At 41.9% G+C, this 18,414-nt stretch overlaps 1 long non-coding RNA gene across 1 annotated transcript in view; it reads right to left on the bottom strand.

Moving 5' to 3' along the window:
- Positions 1-13,608, bottom strand: part of LOC119494281 — a 30,507-nt gene extending 16,899 nt beyond the window's left edge. The window contains exons 1-3 of the long non-coding RNA XR_005208163.1: positions 13,352-13,608; positions 11,683-11,746; positions 3,606-4,532 (exon numbers count right to left, since the gene is read on the bottom strand). This is a non-coding gene — a long non-coding RNA (uncharacterized LOC119494281). The remainder of the gene's footprint in view (positions 1-3,605; positions 4,533-11,682; positions 11,747-13,351) is intronic.
- Between the last annotated feature and the right edge of the window lie 4,806 nt (positions 13,609-18,414).

The following is an 18,414-nucleotide window of genomic DNA, read 5'->3' on the forward strand; positions in this document are numbered from 1 at the left end:
TCAACCTCATTTATCTGACATTTTTATTGTTGGATTTGATAGTCATTTTTTAAGTAATTTATAAAATTGTTTAAAAATTCTATAACAAAATATTTGAAACAATATCAAGACATTTTCATTGTTGATGAATTCTACAACTCTAAACGAACGGATGTTACTGAAACAGAAACAACTTCCCCATGAATTAAAACTGAGCTAATGTTTTGGGATGGTCCAGTCTCATCTATAATCCTGGTTGACAGTAATCCACGAGGTGTCTCTGATATCATTGTCCCTGTCTGAAGCAGACCAGAGCCCCAGAGAGACCTGCTGCTGGATGCTGTTCCCTGTTGGCTGCGGATACGCTCGCTCTGCTATTTCTGTCCTCCGTCCCGAGCTACAGTGCTTCATCTCAGACTACCAACTGACCAGAGATGCAGCACTGCACCATGGGCCACAGGGATGGACCAGGACGTACACTGGAGAAAAACAGGGACGTAGCAAGCACAGAAGAAGTCAGTCAAGTTTAGAAAACAGGTTACCGTTTGTTCTTTTTACAATTGGTAACACACATTTCTCTACACTGAGGTCACTTTTTCAAAAACTGTTCTTGCAGTTCTCGTTACCAACATGCAGCTCAGCACAACAGTTCATCTCTTTGAATCTGTTTGGCACAAATCAAGATCCCTCCCCCCCCTCCCCCGTATATATCACACAGATGAAAGGAGCACGTCTCTTTATGTAATACATAAATCATTGGCTAAGTACTATAAGATTAAGTATACAAAGTGGAAACTAAAAAGTGGGCTACAAGTATATACACGTATAGTTGCAGGATAAAAGAAAACTATTAAACAGAGTACTTTAAAGTGTACTTTCAAAAACTAAAAAGTGGGCTACAAGTATATAATTACATTATACCTATTTACTTATAGTAAATTTACTGTTCCTACACTTAAAGTACACTTAAAAGTATACTTTTCTAAACTAAAAAGTGGGCCAATTTAGTCACAAGACGTGTTGAATTAGTACACTTACAAGTACACTACTAGTACTGTCGTTGTCTGTTTATTCATTTACATGTCGTTAAGGTGGGCAACTTATTCCCCCCAACTTTTTTCGTTTTGTTTTTTATTTTATTTTTTAAGTAATATGGTTTGAATAGGATGATGATTATCATTAGGGCCCGAGCACGAAAGTGCCAGGACCCAACGGTGTCCTGGCACGAAGTGCAAGGAACCTATTGTTTTTCTGCAGATTATTATTTTTCTGCTGCAAGAACGCGTTTTTGACAACCTTAGCAATCCCCAAAACTCACCAAAATTGGAACATGCGTCGGGAGTGGCGAAAATTGCAATGTTCTGTAGTGATTGGGAACGGGCGTCGCCAGCGGGCTCTATAGCGCTCCCTAACGCGTCGAAATCTAAAGTTGATCCGATATTCATGAAATTTGGTATGCATATCCCACTCATCATTTGAAACACATTCCTCATTGGGTTTCATTAGCTCCGCCCACCCAGAAGTCGGACATATTGGATTTCATGTCACTTTTAGCGTTTTATAGGCCGCGTACTTTAACGAACTCCTCCTACAGATTTGATAAGATCGATTTGAAATTTGGTCAGGACCATCTTAAGACCTTGAGGATGAAAAGTTATTAAAATCGTGAGTTTTCACTTAACGACCTGACCGTGGCGTGGTGGCCATTTTGAGCCATTCGCCATGAAATGGAAAAATTGATATCCGCGCTCCGGTTTCACCTACAAGTACAAAATTTGGTAGACAGATGTAAGATGTGGAGAGAAACAAAAAAGCCTCTCGGAGGTATGCCCAAAACTCAACAGGAAGTCAGCCATATTGAATTTTATGTGCGATTTTGCCCATTTTTCGCCCATTTCTGGGGGGTTTTGTAGGCCGCGTACTTTAACGAACTCCTCCTACAGATTTGATCAGATCGACTTGAAATTTGGTCAGGACCATCTTAAGACCTTGAGGATGGAAAGTTATTAAAATGGTGAGTGTTCACTTAACGACCTGACCGTGGCGTGGCGGCCATTTTGAGCCATTCGCCATGAAACAGGCAGTTATTGTAACTCAACTGTACATAGTCCGATCTGCCCCAAATCTCTCAGGTATGATGGTGGTCCAGTACTGATGACATGTATATGAAAAAATATACTCATAGCCCCGCCCCAAGACGTTAGCCCCGCCCCCTTTCATATCTCATGAACCGTTTATAGTAGAGTCTTGTGGGATGTGTCATATCACTCAGCAGAGAGTGGGTTAACCCTAACTCAACTGTACATAGTTCGATCTGCCCCAAATTTCTCAGGTATGATAAGGGTCCAGTCCTGATTATATGTAAATGCAAAAATATAGTCATAGCCACGCCCCCTACACAACTCATGAACCGTTTGTCGTAGAGTCTTGTGGGAGGTGTCATATCACTCAGCAGAGAGTGCCTGTTTCATTGGTGAAGGTTATCCCCGCCCCCTACACATTAGCCCCACCCCCTTTCATAACTCATGATCCGTTTGTCGTAGAGTCTTGTGGGAGGTGTTGTATCACTCAGCAGAGAGTGCCTGTTAAGTTGGTGTTGTTATCCCCGCCCCTACACATTAGCCACGCCCCCCTTCATAACTCGTGAACCGCTTGTCGTAGAGCCTTGCGGCAGGCGTCATGGCGCTCGTCAGAGTTTCGGTTTCACGGTGCCCGGCCGCGTCGGTCGGTGTCCCGCCAGCATCCCCGACGCGCAAGTAGGGGCGAGGGCCCGTTCATCGCTGCTTGCAGCTTTAATTAGTATTATCACTTTTCTTTTCCTTCATTGGCTAATAATTTGAAAAAAAAGAGTATACTACTAGTACATTGATATTAGTATACTCACTACATCAAGTATACTTCAGGGAAATATATTTGAACTTTACTTAAGTAATACTTCATAAAAAAATAAACTTGAAGTGAACTACTTTTTCGTAGGAGGAATCAGAGTTATTCAAGCGATTGCCTTGTGATGATGAAACATGATGACATCAGAATAAACACATTTCTCTGAGCATCATGAAGGACATGATGAGGATTTATTCTAAAGAACAGAGGAGGAAATGTGAAAACAAGTTCATGAACGCTGAATAAAGCAGATGATAGAAAAGACCACAATGTCTTCATTTACAGCTTTAGACACAGTTTTCTTTCCACTAACATGTTGGAAATATAAATGAAAGCAGTGTGAGACAAGAGGATGTGAAGGAGAGAGAGAGAGAGAGAGAGAGAGAGAGAGAGAGAGAGAGAAAGGGAGTACATTGCACAAACATTTTTGTTAGGGAGGGGTAAACAGGAAATGATTTTGACCCCCAGTAGACCTAAATATTACCAACTTCCTGTCATGCTGCTGCTCCCTCTGACATTCCACACACACATGCTCACAAATAAAGCTTTAAACATGATTACGTGTGTGTGTGTGTCTGCGTGTGTGTGTGTGTGTGTGTGTGTGTGTGTGTGTGTATGTGTGTGATACTCACATCACCGCTCTATGTGCTCGTCTCCGACATCTGAAATACAACACACACTTTGTTGAAAGTGAGACATTGCAACCGTAGACATCTGACAACCTACACACACACACACACACACACACACACACACACACACACACACACACTGATAAACAGATCATCTATTCTAACCATCGGCTCTCTGCTGCTTCCTTTCAGTTGAGGAGGAAACCAACAGGGAGCATCTATACTGTGTTATCTGATTATTCCATGTTTGGAGACTATCTGCTCTTCCTTCACTATAATTTAGAGTGGAATCTTCTATATTTATCTGACACCTATAGTCTTTGACTAGATTGCCACTTACACGAGATCAGGGAAAATGACAGGGTTACTTTGGTCAGACAGCTTAACTGACCCACCGGTTGGTCAAGTGACATTCAGGGCCAAAGCAAGTAGAAGTATGCTGTTCTTAGAGCGTGGTTAGGTAGAGGGTATAAGTGTGGTGGATGGGAGTACAGGAGGCTCGGGATCAGTTTGTGTTGGTTTCCTTTGACCGTGAAGGTGTCTCTAACTTAACACCCAGACTGTATCGTTGCCTAAAGTCAGCCAGACTTTTAAAAACCAAAACCCTGAACAAATTGTTGAAAAAAAACGTGTGAATTTCGGTGCTCCCATACAGTTTCACACTGAATGGTTTGAGTATTAGACACCATAAAAATACCAGATGATGGAATACGGTTTTGTCGGTTCATTTGGAGCCTCTGTATTTCCTATATTGTTTTATCTGTAACTATATATCTGCCCAGAATTATGGTCAGACTCTGGAAAACAGCGTAAGAGGTGGAAACAGCTTCCTGTGATCTCAGTAGATGAGATGTTGTTGAAAGATAAGTATGTGAACTTCTGTGGATTTATATCAAACGTGCACATGTTGTAAACCAACAGCAGCTTAAGTGCTTCACAGACGACACTCTGTAGAGTCTTTATGTTGTTGTCTCTTACCCCGAGTGCAGAGTGTTGGATCTCCATCTCTGATCTCCATCATCTCTACAGCAACATCTGATAGAAGACACAATATACACATGTTTAAATAAACTGTATGCTTACAATGTTCTCATAATGTCCCCTGAGCACCATCACTGATCATTCAGACAGTTATCATCTACAGGATATAATGGAAGACATCAAGGAGAGACATATAGAGAGAGACAGAGAGAAAGACAGAGGGAGAGAAAGAGAGAGCGAGACATATAAAGACAGAAGGAGAGAGCCTTAGAGAGGGAGAGAAAGAGAGGGAGAGGGACATATAAAGACAGAGGGAGAGAGCCAGAGAGAGGGAGAGAAAGAGAGAGAGAGAGAGACATATAAAGACAGAGGGAGAGAAAGAGAGAGCGAGACATATAAAGACAGAAGGAGAGAGCCTTAGAGAGGGAGAGAAAGAGAGGGAGAGGGACATATAAAGACAGAGGGAGAGAGCCAGAGAGAGGGAGAGAAAGAGAGAGAGAGAGAGACATATAAAGACAGAGGGAGAGAAAGAGAGAGAGAGAGAGAGACATATAAAGACAGAGGGAGAGAGCCAGAGAGAGGGAGAGAAAGAGAGAGAGAGAGACATATAAAGACAGAGGGAGAGAAAGAGAGAGAGAGAGAGAGAGAGACATATAAAGACAGAGGGAGAGAAAGAGAGAGAGAGAGACATAAAGACAGAGGGAGAGAAAGAGAGAGAGACATATAAAGACAGAGGGAGAGAAAGAGAGAGAGAGGGATAGAGAGAGAGAGAGAGATAAAGACAGAGGGAGAGAAAGACAGAGAGAGACATATAAAGACAGAGGGAGAGAGAGAGACATATAAAGACAGAGGGAGAGAAAGAGAGAGAGAGAGACATATAAAGACAGAGGGAGAGAAAGAGAGAGAGGGATAGAGAGAGAGAGAGAGAGATAAAGACAGAGGGAGAGAAAGAGAGAGAGAGACATATAAAGACAGAGGGAGAGAAAGAGAGAGAGAGAAAAAGAGAGAGAGACAGAAGGAGAGATAGAGCAGCCGGGTGTTTTCAAGGAATGCTGTGACTGGCCTCGTCTGGAAACTCCCAGTCTGACCGTATAAGGCCTGAGCCAGCCTTTTATTTTTGGGGATCATGGAAAATGGGATTGCTGCTTTGGATAAACATTCCCTCTTCCAGTGTGTGATCGCTCCCACTGATAATCGCCCTCCCCCCCCCCCCCCCCCCCACCAGACCTCCTCCTCCTTCTTCCAGCTGGCTACATTCATTCCCTTTTCTAGTCACAGTGGGGAGAGACTCACTTAAAAGGCAGCAGAGGGAGAGGAGGCCTTGGGCTCTGGGCCCAACAAGTCCATATTAAGAAGAAAGACCTGCTCTCTCTCTCTTTCTCTCTCTCACACTTAACACTTTCTCTCTCTCTATGTCTCTCTCTCTCTCACACACACACACACACACACACACACACACATAGAGAGAGGAGGCCACAGTCCCACAGTAGGTCATGTCTCGAGGTCTCTCCTCAGGAAGTGTTGCCCTCACTGAACCAAACCAACAAGCATATCTGCCCTCTCCCAGCCTGACTGACAGTGTGTGACTTCAAGCTTCAGGCCTGCATCCTGTTCCAGAGTCTCAGACCACAGGCATCACCCTCATTTCTTCTTCATTACAATCATCATCATCATCATCATCATCATCATCATCATCATCATCATCACGTTTGTTTTGCTTTTTTTACCGTGTTGTATCTTGATTTTTGTTTTTACTGATGCTTCTTGTTTCTGCACTATCCCCTTTGCTGCTGTACACTGCAAATTTCCCCACTGTGGGACTAATAAAGGAATATCTTATCTTATCTTATCTTATCATCTTCACCAGCCTTAATTCATAATACATATATTTAATACATTTTGTGGTGGGTAATGGTTCAGTGTGTGATCTTGTGTTAGCTTCTTGTTCTTATGAGGGTTTGTGATACTGTGAGTCAGTGGTGTTTGGTTTGCATGGCTTTGGTCCGGCTTGGATTCAATAATGACATTCTAATAAGTCGTGGAATACGTGAAGATATGATTGTGAAGAAGTTGAGCCCATATCTCCTCGGTCAGTACTGTTACAGAGAGTTTACCTTTATCTTAAGGGTCACGTTGTTGGAGACAATATGCCATCATGTTCAAGACTGAATAAAAAATGGGAGAAAGATTTAACCAGCACCTATAATCTAAATATAGATCTATAATCTTAAAGGAATAGTTCAACATTTTGGAGAATATGCTTAGTCTCTCTGTGGGAGTGAGATAAGAAGATATTGATATTTCATATCTGTGTGTTAAGTATATGGAGTCACTAACTGGTGTTGTATCTCGTCGAGTTACGTTGTTTATCGAGCTGTCCGGCACCTCTGTGCAGCGTTTCTGGCTATAACACATGATGCTGCCAGATAGATTCTCTCATCTCACTCAAGCAAGCAAAACAACGTATCTCCCAAAATGTCTAAATATTCTTTTAAATCATCATTGGAGAGGGAGCTCTGTTATTTGCTCCTATTTACTTAACATGACATGTTTTGAGTAAGGAGCTGTAATCTCTCCTGAAGTATAGAGGGCAGACTCCAGATGGAGATCTGGTGGCAAGTTCTGGCTATTTTTGTTTAAATCCAGGTGAGATATGAAATTCTGAGATTATTATTATTAAATTATGAGGCTCCTTTAACACACCTTTAATTGATCTAAAACACTGGATCACAACATTGCACCATCCATCTCCTTCTGCAAACACTAATCTACACTACTGGGGTTGTACAGCCGGACCATATCAGAGCTATTCAGAGACATCAGTCCGTGCTCTCTACACCTGGTCGAGATGAGCCAGTAGACCTACTTGCTCTCGTGCTTCTGGATTTCTCAACGGGGGGAAATGTTCACATAAAATCTGTTTCTGCTGGAAACAAGAGAAAAACAAGCCGGGTTCATTCAGGTGCTCCGGAGCTGTGAGGGGCCCTGCCTCGAAGCCCTGTTCTAGGATGTATCATGTCAGAGCAGCTGGTGAGCTGCTGTAAGAGGTCAGACCTATCCAGCAGCTGCTTGGTCAAATTTAGCTTCTTCAGTGGAAGTAATGAAAAAAATACAATGCTATCACAGAACATACAACAGAAATATGACACATTTTTAATTTCCATTCTCTGCTGTGAGAGAGGGTGTACGGACGGGGAAACAGGAGAGGGTTGATGTTGTTGATGTGGTGTTCCTATTCCTAGAATTAGATTTAATTTAAGTCTCCTTTATTTTAGTATATACATTATCTTAGTCAATTTTTTCTTCTAAGCCAATCAAAATAGAATTCAAGTGAGTATGGATACTTAAAGGGTGACAACTGAATTGAATTCTGCTGCTGATCCTTCGTGTGGTTAAACAGTAAAGTCCTGCAATGTGGTGTTTTTCTGGCTCGGCCTCAGTTGTCTTTGAGTTTACTACTCTATTAGCTAAATGATGATTTCACTACAAAATTGTTTACAGATAGCACAGGAGGGAAATAATGACTCTATCACTCTATAATAACTCCCTTTTAAAGAAAATGCATCAACTAAAAACCCCAGATGTTTCAACGCTTTCAATTTCATGTCCCAAATAATGCTCATTTGAATCCGAATATGAACTCTCTGTGATGAGTCACAGTGCAGACAGTCACAGTCTAACTACAGGCTACCAGCCCTGAGTGTGTGTGTGTGTGTGTGTGTGTTTAGACAGGCTGTGATAACAGTCAAAAGCCAATCTCTCCTGTTGAGCCAAACATTGCCTAATATGGTCTTCTTTCTCTTTCCCCTTGGCTCTGTAAATCACACACAGGAAGCCCTCTCTCCATCTACTCTGTCTGTCTGTGTCACACACACACACACACACACACACACACACACACACACACACACGCACATGCACATGCACGCAGCAGAATGATGCCAGTGTAATGTGAAATCAATTTTTTTATAAATGAAAAGCGTCAGGGAAAACCTCATAGTGTCAGCTTTACTACTCCACTGATTGAGGAGCTAAACACCGTCAGAGGACGTCTCAGCAGAAACAGACCGAGTATACGACACATAAGAGCGGGTCTTAAAAGCAATTACCAAAAATGGCAATGTTGAACTCTCAAACACTGGAGCCTGATCAGACCAACCCCGTCTCCTAAAAAATGACGTTCCCGTACAACTGAACTGCTTTCTCAATTACGTTTAGAGGGAAACGTATTTTCTCCCAGATTACGGTCGCAGTTTTAAACAGTGTTAGACACGTGGTTAACATTGTGAGTTAAAACGAAACGCAACAAAACTACTTAGTTATGTTTAGTAAAAACATCATGGTTTGGCTAAATATAACTGTGTTTGTTATGTAAATTAACTTACATATGTAACATTGAACATTAAACGTAATATGAAAATAGCCTAAGTGAACTTTTGGTCACTTGGGTGAAAGTCCTGTGTTTGTTTGACTCGTCCATCCACCTCGACCCGGGAGTGCGACCCCCTACCTACGCGGTCTAAGCAACATATTTTGGATTTGTCAAAAGCAAACGTGATCTGGGAGAAAATATGCTTCCCTCGAAACGTAATTGACAATGCAGTTTCATTGTATGGGAACGTGAATTTTAGGAGAGCAGGATCTCAGCTGTGTGCGGGCTGTAATGAGGGCTCTAGCGGGTGCTGTTAGGAACTTGGGGAGGCTTCCTGGGAGGAACCCAGGAGACCGGGAGTGCAAAAAGGAACCTTATGTGAGTGTTGTAAATGGCATAGGGCAATGGTTCCCAACCTGGTGGTTTGACCCCTAGTAAGAAAAATGTGAGGAGTTACAGGATGATTAAGAGAATAAGGAAAAATCTCTGGAACTCTTTGGTTTACAATTACTGCTCACAACTCTGTGAGTACCTACAGTACAAGGTGTTGGACCTGCTGTCACTATAGGCTGCTGTTCAAACCTCAAACATATAGTGAAGTGCAAGACAATACATACTGTATATACATTTATTAAAACTTTCTCTACAGAATCACTTTTGGATGTCATGTTAACACAGCTTAATTCTACACTGATCTCATCAAGTCACTGTTGTCTTTTGAGTGTAGAAATCCAGTCCGGAGGAAATGGAAGACATCATCAGTGTCAGAGGTACTGTCAGCAGCAAAAAGAAGAACTGGACTCTTACATTAGCTGACAGACCATCATGTTCACTGTCGTGGATTACCTAACTACAAAAAACACTTGTTTCTATAGAACTTTAATTAAAAGAAAATGACAAGAAAAGACTACATTTGAAGGGAATTGCAGCTGCACACTGCAGGAACAAACACTATGAACAGGTTTAAATGTCTTACAATGTTCCCAAATGTTGCATGTGAAATATTGCATCGGGGTTTCGATTTAAGTTGAACCACTGAAACGGGGACAGCCGAAGTAAATAAGCAGTGAAAGGAGCTGAGGGGTCAGTAAAAGCGTTATTGCTCAAAGCATTTAAAATGTAGATAAGCCCTGTAGGCAGTCAAATTGTCATTTTCTGTGTTAGAATTTAACCAACAGGAGAAGATCGACAGCGGTGAAATGTCAGTTGAACTGCAAATGATGAAGCAATTGATTGATTTGAGATTTAAGTTGAATTATTGGAGATAGTTGAAGTGTGTGCATTGTAAATCCAACACGTCAGTTGTGCCTATAGTGACACTGGGCCTTGATCAGTCATTACAGATTCAAATTCACAACATATAAACAGCATGAGATGTCTGTGAAGAAGAAGCTTTAAAAAGTGCACGTGTAGGTGTGGATCGATACGATGGGTGTGTAAACGGACAAATGACAAATGCTAAAAACATTCTCTCTCCCCCTACGTCTCTAACCTTCCATATGCCTCTCCTCCTCCTCCTCCTCCTCCTCTTCTGCCCTCCCCCTCCTTCTCCCATGTGAAATTGACCCTGGGAATCATGGTCTCTTGGTCCCAGAGGGGGTACTGGTGTGTGTGTGTGTGTGTGTGTGTGTGTGCGTGTGTGCGTGTGTGTGTGTGTGTGTGTGTATGTATGTAGGGGTTATGTGAAAGTCCTCGTAACCCAGTGCCCCCAAGAATCTTGACTACTCAGTAAATAAATACATCATTTCCTCCTCTCCTCCCTCCACACACTTTCTCATGTCCATCCCAGTCCTCAGCAGGACATGGGGCTTCACTACACATACTTTATTAGCTGGATCTGGGAACAGGGACCTCAATATGACATTATTGGTACATTACCATGACCCTCCTCAAACCCTGTCAGACTCTCCAGAGAGCAGCCAAGAACCAACTTTAATGAATCATAGTCAGAGGAATTTAGGTTCCAAGCAACAGCCACGTCGTACCACGAACTACTAACAGAGACACAGTCGCTATTGAAAGTATGTACCAGTGTTTTAGAGCCAGACACCCCCTTACAATAAAGAAGTTTATTCAAGTGTGCTATTAGTATACTTCTTTTAAACTTAAAAAGAGAGTATGCTTTCAGTTTATTTTTTATGTACTTATGAGAGATATACTTAAGAAAATTATACTTAAGAATGCTCGGCTTATACCAAGAAGTATACATAAAAAGTCCAAGTGTACTGGGCTTATACTGAAAAGTATACAGAAAAGTATATTTGGCTAAGTACTATAAGTTCCATTAAAGAAAACTTACACTTGCAGTAAAAACTATTAAACTAGTAGTTCACTGAGAGTATACTTTAAAGTGTACTTACTAATCTAAAGTATATAACTAACAGTTCACTTGTAGTATAGTTCATATTATAGTTGCCGTACAAAATGTAACTTGGATGTAAACTAGTTGTGTACTCAAAGTTTACTACTCTTACATTTAAAGTACACTTAAAAGTATACTTTTATAAACTAAAAAGTGGGCCAAATAAGTCCCAAGAAGTATTGATGTAGTACACTTACAGGTATACTACTAGTACATTGATATTAGTATACTTATTACATAAAAGTATACTTGGGAATATACTTGAACTATACTTCAGTTTACTTTATAATATGAACTTGAAGTATACTTCTTTTTTATAAGGGACTATAAATCAGGAAAAAGGCATTTAGTTGTAATCGTTAAGGATATACTATATTATTATGCTATATACTATATTATGTCAATGTGGGTCCTCACAAGTATAACAAGACATGTGTGTGTGTGTGTGTGTGTGTGTGTGGCGCTCCTACCTGGTATGTTTCTTCCACACCTCCTGATGTCCTTCTGCCTTATTTGAAGACACGCAGCAGTGTCCTGAGGGAACAGACATGAGTTATGAGTACACATACTGTATATAGCATGCATGTGTGTGTATATGACTATCAGTACTGCTTATTGTACATGTTGTCCCAGATATTGATGCTGGTTTACCGTGTGACATGAGACGCTGTGTGAGATTGATGTCGGCCATACTGTAGGAGGATTCTGTTTTTTTCCATTTAAGGACAGCACCGCACCCCTCGCTGTCCTCCCCTCATTGCAAGCAGAGATTGTTTTTTACACAATCCCCCCCACCTCCCTCCAAGTGAGCTGGCCAACCTTTTTGACCTGTGACACCTTAAACCAAAGTCTACTTTCTACTACTACTGGGACCCCTTGTCACAGGTTGCATGTGTCTACTCAGGTCAACCAGAGAGTGATTTTTCCTTCTCAGATTAGTCCAAAATTTTGTTTATTCACACCAAAAAAAAACATGTTTATAACAAATTATGAAAAAATAGAGGCATTTTGTAAAACAGAAAATATTTGTTTCTACTTCCCCCTCCTGTTAATCACCTCATGACCCTGTTCGTTTTATCTTGCAACCCCCAACTTTTGTTGAGTCCCAACCACCCCCAGACTGGGAACCACTACTCTAAATAACCTCTCACTATGAATGATAGTGTGTATGTGGGTCTATATGTGTGTTAAAGTCAGTAATGTAAGTCCATTCCAGGCTGGTTCAGTTACAGTCCTGTTACATTCTCAGTAAGCACTGTAACAGCAGAGCAGTGAGTGGGCCTCTGCAAACCACACTTTACTCTTTAAGTCACATGTACATTGCATGCCCACACTGAGCATTCATGGACGTATACAATAGTGTTTTAGATTGTTGAATGCATTTCTCTAACCCTCCACATTACTTTTGTTTAGCACTCAATGGTCTAAAAACAACTTCCTCTCAAGGCCCCCTACACACTGTGTGAGATGGGTTTAATAAAAACGTGGGTGCAGTCTTGGTCAAATGTCAGTCTTGAGGCATGTCAGATTGTGCGATGAATGTCTACTGACTCCTGTTACTAACTGTAAAAAAACTGAGACAGGTCATTAACTCACTTCATCCATTTGGGAATACAGAAAAAAAACCAAGCTTTTCCAAAGTGGCGCGTAGCGTATATCTACACACAGATGTGGTATTAACATGTGGATGTCTATGGGTTGCTTGCAATGTTGACATTGGCCAGCGCATCTTGGCATAACTTCATGTTGTATTGCAATTGGCTCGGAGTTGTAGCTAGAGGTCACATTGTGAGAATTTGAGGTCCAAACCTCTAATCTAGCCTCTAATCAGTGGATGTGTCTCACAGTGAGCTCATGACAGACTGCGCCTGCAGTAGACATCATTGCTGTGAAACATATGATGTTGGCATTGTTGTAACGCTGTGCTGACCTTTTCTAATACATTCGATAAACCTTCTACTTTGACAACATACAAGCATGAATGTTCATTGTGATGGATGACCTACAGTATGTTAAGGAAGTTTCACACATTTAAAATGAAATAAAAACATGGCATGTTTTGAAAAAAAGATTGTCAATGATGTAATGTACATGATACATTATAGTAGAGCACTAAAACAGTATTCTCTGTGATCATACCTTTTTGGCCGTACTGCTGGGAGCTGTCATCTGCAGCATCTGGCGGGCCGCTGCTGGACTGATGAGGTTTCTTGAAGGCTTGTCATCTCCACTGGCAGGTTCAAATTAAAAGTCTATCTGCAGTAAGGCTGCATAGTGATGAGTTGAGGAGCAGGTTTGTACACCGGCATCCTTCTTAAAGCTTCAGTAGTTTCACAGTGAGACTGAAATAGGATTGCTCATCAGTGTGGGACACCCTCTGCTCTCTGTGTGTGTGTCTCTCTCTTATGAAGCAGATGGACTGCCAAGCCATGCATTCCATTGTTACCTTGTATGGTCACTGGGGGGGCGGGCCTTACACCAGGGAATGCCCCCTCTAAACATGACTGATTGGCTGATGTCAGAGGAACCAAGAAGCCCTCAACTAGTGACCTGTAGAGTCTGTCTGGGAAAAGATGGAGGGACAAGAGGGACGGAGGGATAAACGGAGAGGAGAGGGGATTGAGAAAGGGAAAGAAAATGGGAAAGAAAGGGGGGAGGAGGGGAAGTTGGGGATGGAGGAGGAGAAGTAAAAGGAGACAGATGCTGAGAATCAAAGGGGGTGTGAATCGGGAAGGGGAGGAGGGAGCAGAGAAAGAGAGGAGGGAAGAAATGAGAGAGAAAAAAGAGAAGAAGGGAAGAAAGAGTGAACAGAGAAATGGAAAAAGGAGGAGTGTGTGTGTGTGTGTGTGCGGGGGGGGGGGGTATTTTCCTCAGTGAATGAAAAAAGCGTTTGACAATTTTCATATTTCTTCTAAATTTGGGCTTTTTCTGCATCAGGCAGCTGACTGGGACTGGACAGCAAACTGAAATACCATGTGGAACGTATTACTCTGCTGAAAGAGAGAGACAGAGAGAGAGAGGGACAGATAGACAGACAGACAGACAAACAGACAGACAGATAGACAGACAGGAGACAGAGGGAGAGAGACCAACAGACAGAGAGAGGGAGAGAGAGTGTCCTCTCGTAAATCAAGACTTTGGAGAATGGAACAAACACCAGATCAAAACCCGACACACTGAGATATGTACAAGCATTCTCAAAGTCCACAGGAACACCCCCGACAATGGATGCTGAGCTGAACTTGGGCCAATTTCCTCTTTTAATTGGGATACAAAAAAGAGCAATCAAACTCTACAACCACCTAAAAACAAGTGAGCCCAACTCCTACCATTACAAAGCCCTCCATTGCCAAGAGGAGAACAGAGAGAGGAGCCCCTTCGGCCAACTGGTCCTGAGGCTCACCTCCTCTAACAGTCCTCAAATAATCTGGCCCAACCAGCTCAATACCTAAAAACCACCAACGGGTCAAATATGCCTGTTATTAGAATGCTTTAAGGCTGCAGTAGGCAGTATATTTTTGGCATCATTGGGAACAAATTCCATAATAACCTTTCAGCATATTGTAATTCAAATGTTCTGTGAGAAAACTAGACTTCTGCACCTCCTCATGGCTCTGTTTTCAGGCTTTAAAAAAATCTAACCCGTGACGGGAGACTTTGGCCAATCAAAGGTCATTTCAGAGAGAGAGAGCGTTCCTATTGGCTGTGCTCCGGCTGGTGGGCGGTGCTTGGTATTTCCTCAGCAGATCTCAACGTGGCTGCCGGGTCATAAAACTTTCTCATTTTACAGCTAAACAGTACACTACAAGATGATTCAGAAAACATTAGAGGAGAGAAATAGGCATTACAGCAACATAGACGGCAGCTGGATGGCAGACTCCAGATCAGCTCTGACTGCTTGTTTTCCTCCGGTCTGTGAAATCCTGCAGATGCCATTAGGAGCACTGGAGGACACCGGAGGACACCGAGGACACGGAGGCTTATGATTCTTTTCAGATACCTGTCTCATGCACTACTGTCAGGATATAATGACTGTTTTTTTTAATCAAATTTGCTCCATTCCTACCCACTGCAGCTTTAAAGAAAGTGCAAAAGAAAAAGAAAAATGACATTAACTATTGGACATCTACCACAAAAACTCAAAACAAACTTCAGTTGCTCTAAACAGACAGTACACAGTGGCAGACTATCTGACCGCCTGTATAGACTCAGTGACCGCAGCCTGGCCACAGAGAAGACAGGCTGTGCCAGCTCTGTCCACAGAGAGATGGTAAATGGACTTGCATTTATATAGCGCTTTTCTAGTCCTCCGACCACTCAAAGCTTTTTGCACTACATGTCAGCATTCACCCCTTCACACACACATTCATACACTGATGGCAGAGGCTGCCATGCAAGGTGCCAAGCTGTCCATCAGGATCTAATCTAAATACTCATTTACACACAGATGGCTCAGCCTTCAGGAGACATTTGGGGTTCAGTATCTTGTTCAAGGACACTTTGACATGTGGACTGGAGGAGCCGTGGTAGGGAGAGGTGGAGACAGAGCAACATTTCCTGTGACACTGTAGCACCTATAAAGACATTAGAACAAAGTTCTTTACAAAAATGAAATGTAATCTCCAACATTTTGATACTCTCTGACCAGACTAAAATTCAACTTCTACTTGGAGAAAATAGTGTCATATATATATATATATATATATATATACTGGAAAAAGAAAGTTCGGAAACTTGTGTTTGGTGGATTATTTCTCTGTTGTTACAATGCTAATGGTCATTGTATTTTACATCGTTGGAAAGCCTGTTTATTTACCTTCACAATGATGTCCAACTTGTAAGGATCATGCATTTGTGGGATGAGCAGCACAGCTGATTATGTGGGTAGCGCCCAAGAAAAATTTGCCAAAATGCTCCGTCAATGGTAAACAGTGTATTCTCATAAGGCTACCAGGAAGCCTGCAATGACTGCCCTTCACCGTCAGGCCCGTTTGCGCTGGTGTCAACAACACAAAAGCTATACTGTATACATAACGTTACGTTGAATGATTACGGACATCCACATTGAGTACTCGAGTAACGTTACTCATGCCAACCCCTAGCTAATGGCTATTTATCTATCTTATCTAATAGAAGCCATATACCCGTTTTTGAAGAGTTTAAACAATTTTGTGACCGAATCAGTGAATGTGTTCAAGTTTTGTTCGCTCGTCTTGCATTCGTGCCAGTTCAGCGTCCTCAACCTGGCAACCTGCATGAGCTTCGAATCTGGGGAGAAAGGGGAGGGGGGATATGACCCTCTCCAATATTTTGAGTTTTGGCCTGCAGAACCCGTTTTAAACGCTGGCCGTCAGCGTTACATATTGTTCTGTTAACGGTCACACATGCGCAAATGCAGGCGAGTAACCATCGCCTGTCGAGGCGATATTTCAACGCATAGGTGATATTTCTAATTTCTCTATATTTTTTTCTGAAAGTTCACCAAAAGTTGAACTCCACCCAAATGCGAAGATGCAAATTTGCTTCACCACTGGAAGCAAGTGTTTTTTCCGCCCCTTCGCTCGCATAAAATGGAAGTGAACAGGAGGCGAACTGGTTAACCACTAGTGACCTACAGTAGTAAAACTAGACTTGAGGTGCTTTAATCCAAACTCACTTTGAGGACTTTTATTATATATGTGTTACTGTAATCAGCTTGCTAACAATTTGAAACATGATGCAGTGCCCTCTAGGGAAACTTAAAATGGAGAAAACATGATGCAGTGCTATATAAGCTGCCCTAGATGCTAGAAAATGCTAGTGCGCTTCTAGTGCCCCTTTTATTTTCTTCGCCCCTGCCCTTCAGACAGCCTGAGTCCATGGCATTCTACCTCTTTATTTATGTAATAGTCATTCTACAACCCATTAACCTATATCTTCTCTCTGTTCCTACAGTAAGATGCACACAGTGCATACACTGGAACATGCCTCTGATATAAAACATCAGGTACCTACTGTGTCCTTGCTCACTTTGAAAACCATTGTCTCTGATCCTGCTGTCACTTATCTCCCACTATCTTATTTAATGGAATATTGCTACATTCCATATGCAGTGCTATCTATTTTATGATTTAATGTATTCATTTTATTATTAATATTATTATCTTTCTAAGATGTTTAATCTATTGCATGCATGCATATTTACTGATTTTTTTTTTTATCATGTTTCCATTATCACTCATCTACTTTGTAAGCGTTAACGATCATATTCACATTTGATATAATTCATTATAAGTCTGTTTTGCCTTTATGTGCTGCTACTATCGACTATCTCAGGACACTCGTATCAAAGTGACCAGTCAAACATTTCTGACTGTTCGTTTTATTAATATAATGTTAAAGTCAATGTGTAACTAAGATGTGTGTGTGTGTGTGTGTGTGTGTGTGTGTGAGAGAGAGAGAGAGAGAGAGAAGGGGGGGCAGGTATGAACTCTCCTCTCTGTCTGTTCTGTCTCTTGTGTCTTAATAAGGTAATGTTTGGAGATGGTTCACTGTTTACAGCAGCCGACAAGACACTGGGTTATTAGCGATGGCAACCACGCATGGACACACACACACGCACGCACGCACGCACGCACGCACGCATGCACGCACGCACACACACACACACACACACACACACACACACTACCCTTTACTAAATGTACAATGAGCCCACATAAGAAATAAATCTTATTTTAGAGAGTGTGTTTGCAGTCTTTTCCCTCATATGGAGAGCCATCCTGCCCACTAAACATCTACTGATCTGCTACATGCAAAGTAAAAGACTAACACCTTTGAAAATGTGTGAGGTACGGGGAAAACAACATTTGCGGCATTATTTTTAAGGAGAAAAAAAACAATCTGTTAAATGGGGACTGTCCTGCTTCCAGCAACCTCCAGCAATGACACACACATGCACACACACGCACACACACGCGCACACACACACACACACACACACACACACACACACACACACACACACACACTCAGTTATAGATAGGTAGATTTAGAATTTGGGGCCATGATTGGTTCTCAGATCTGCCCATCCTTCGCTGGACCAAAACATCCCTGGAGTTGGTTTGATTGCTCCTTAAGTTATCTCACTTTCTTCTAGCACAAGGCTATGCCCCAATATCAATATCTCCACCACCAAGGCTGCACAGCAATAGAAAATATTA

Source organism: Sebastes umbrosus, chromosome 9 (assembly GCF_015220745.1).
Source record: "Sebastes umbrosus isolate fSebUmb1 chromosome 9, fSebUmb1.pri, whole genome shotgun sequence".
NCBI classification, from domain to species: Eukaryota; Metazoa; Chordata; class Actinopteri; order Perciformes; family Sebastidae; genus Sebastes; species Sebastes umbrosus.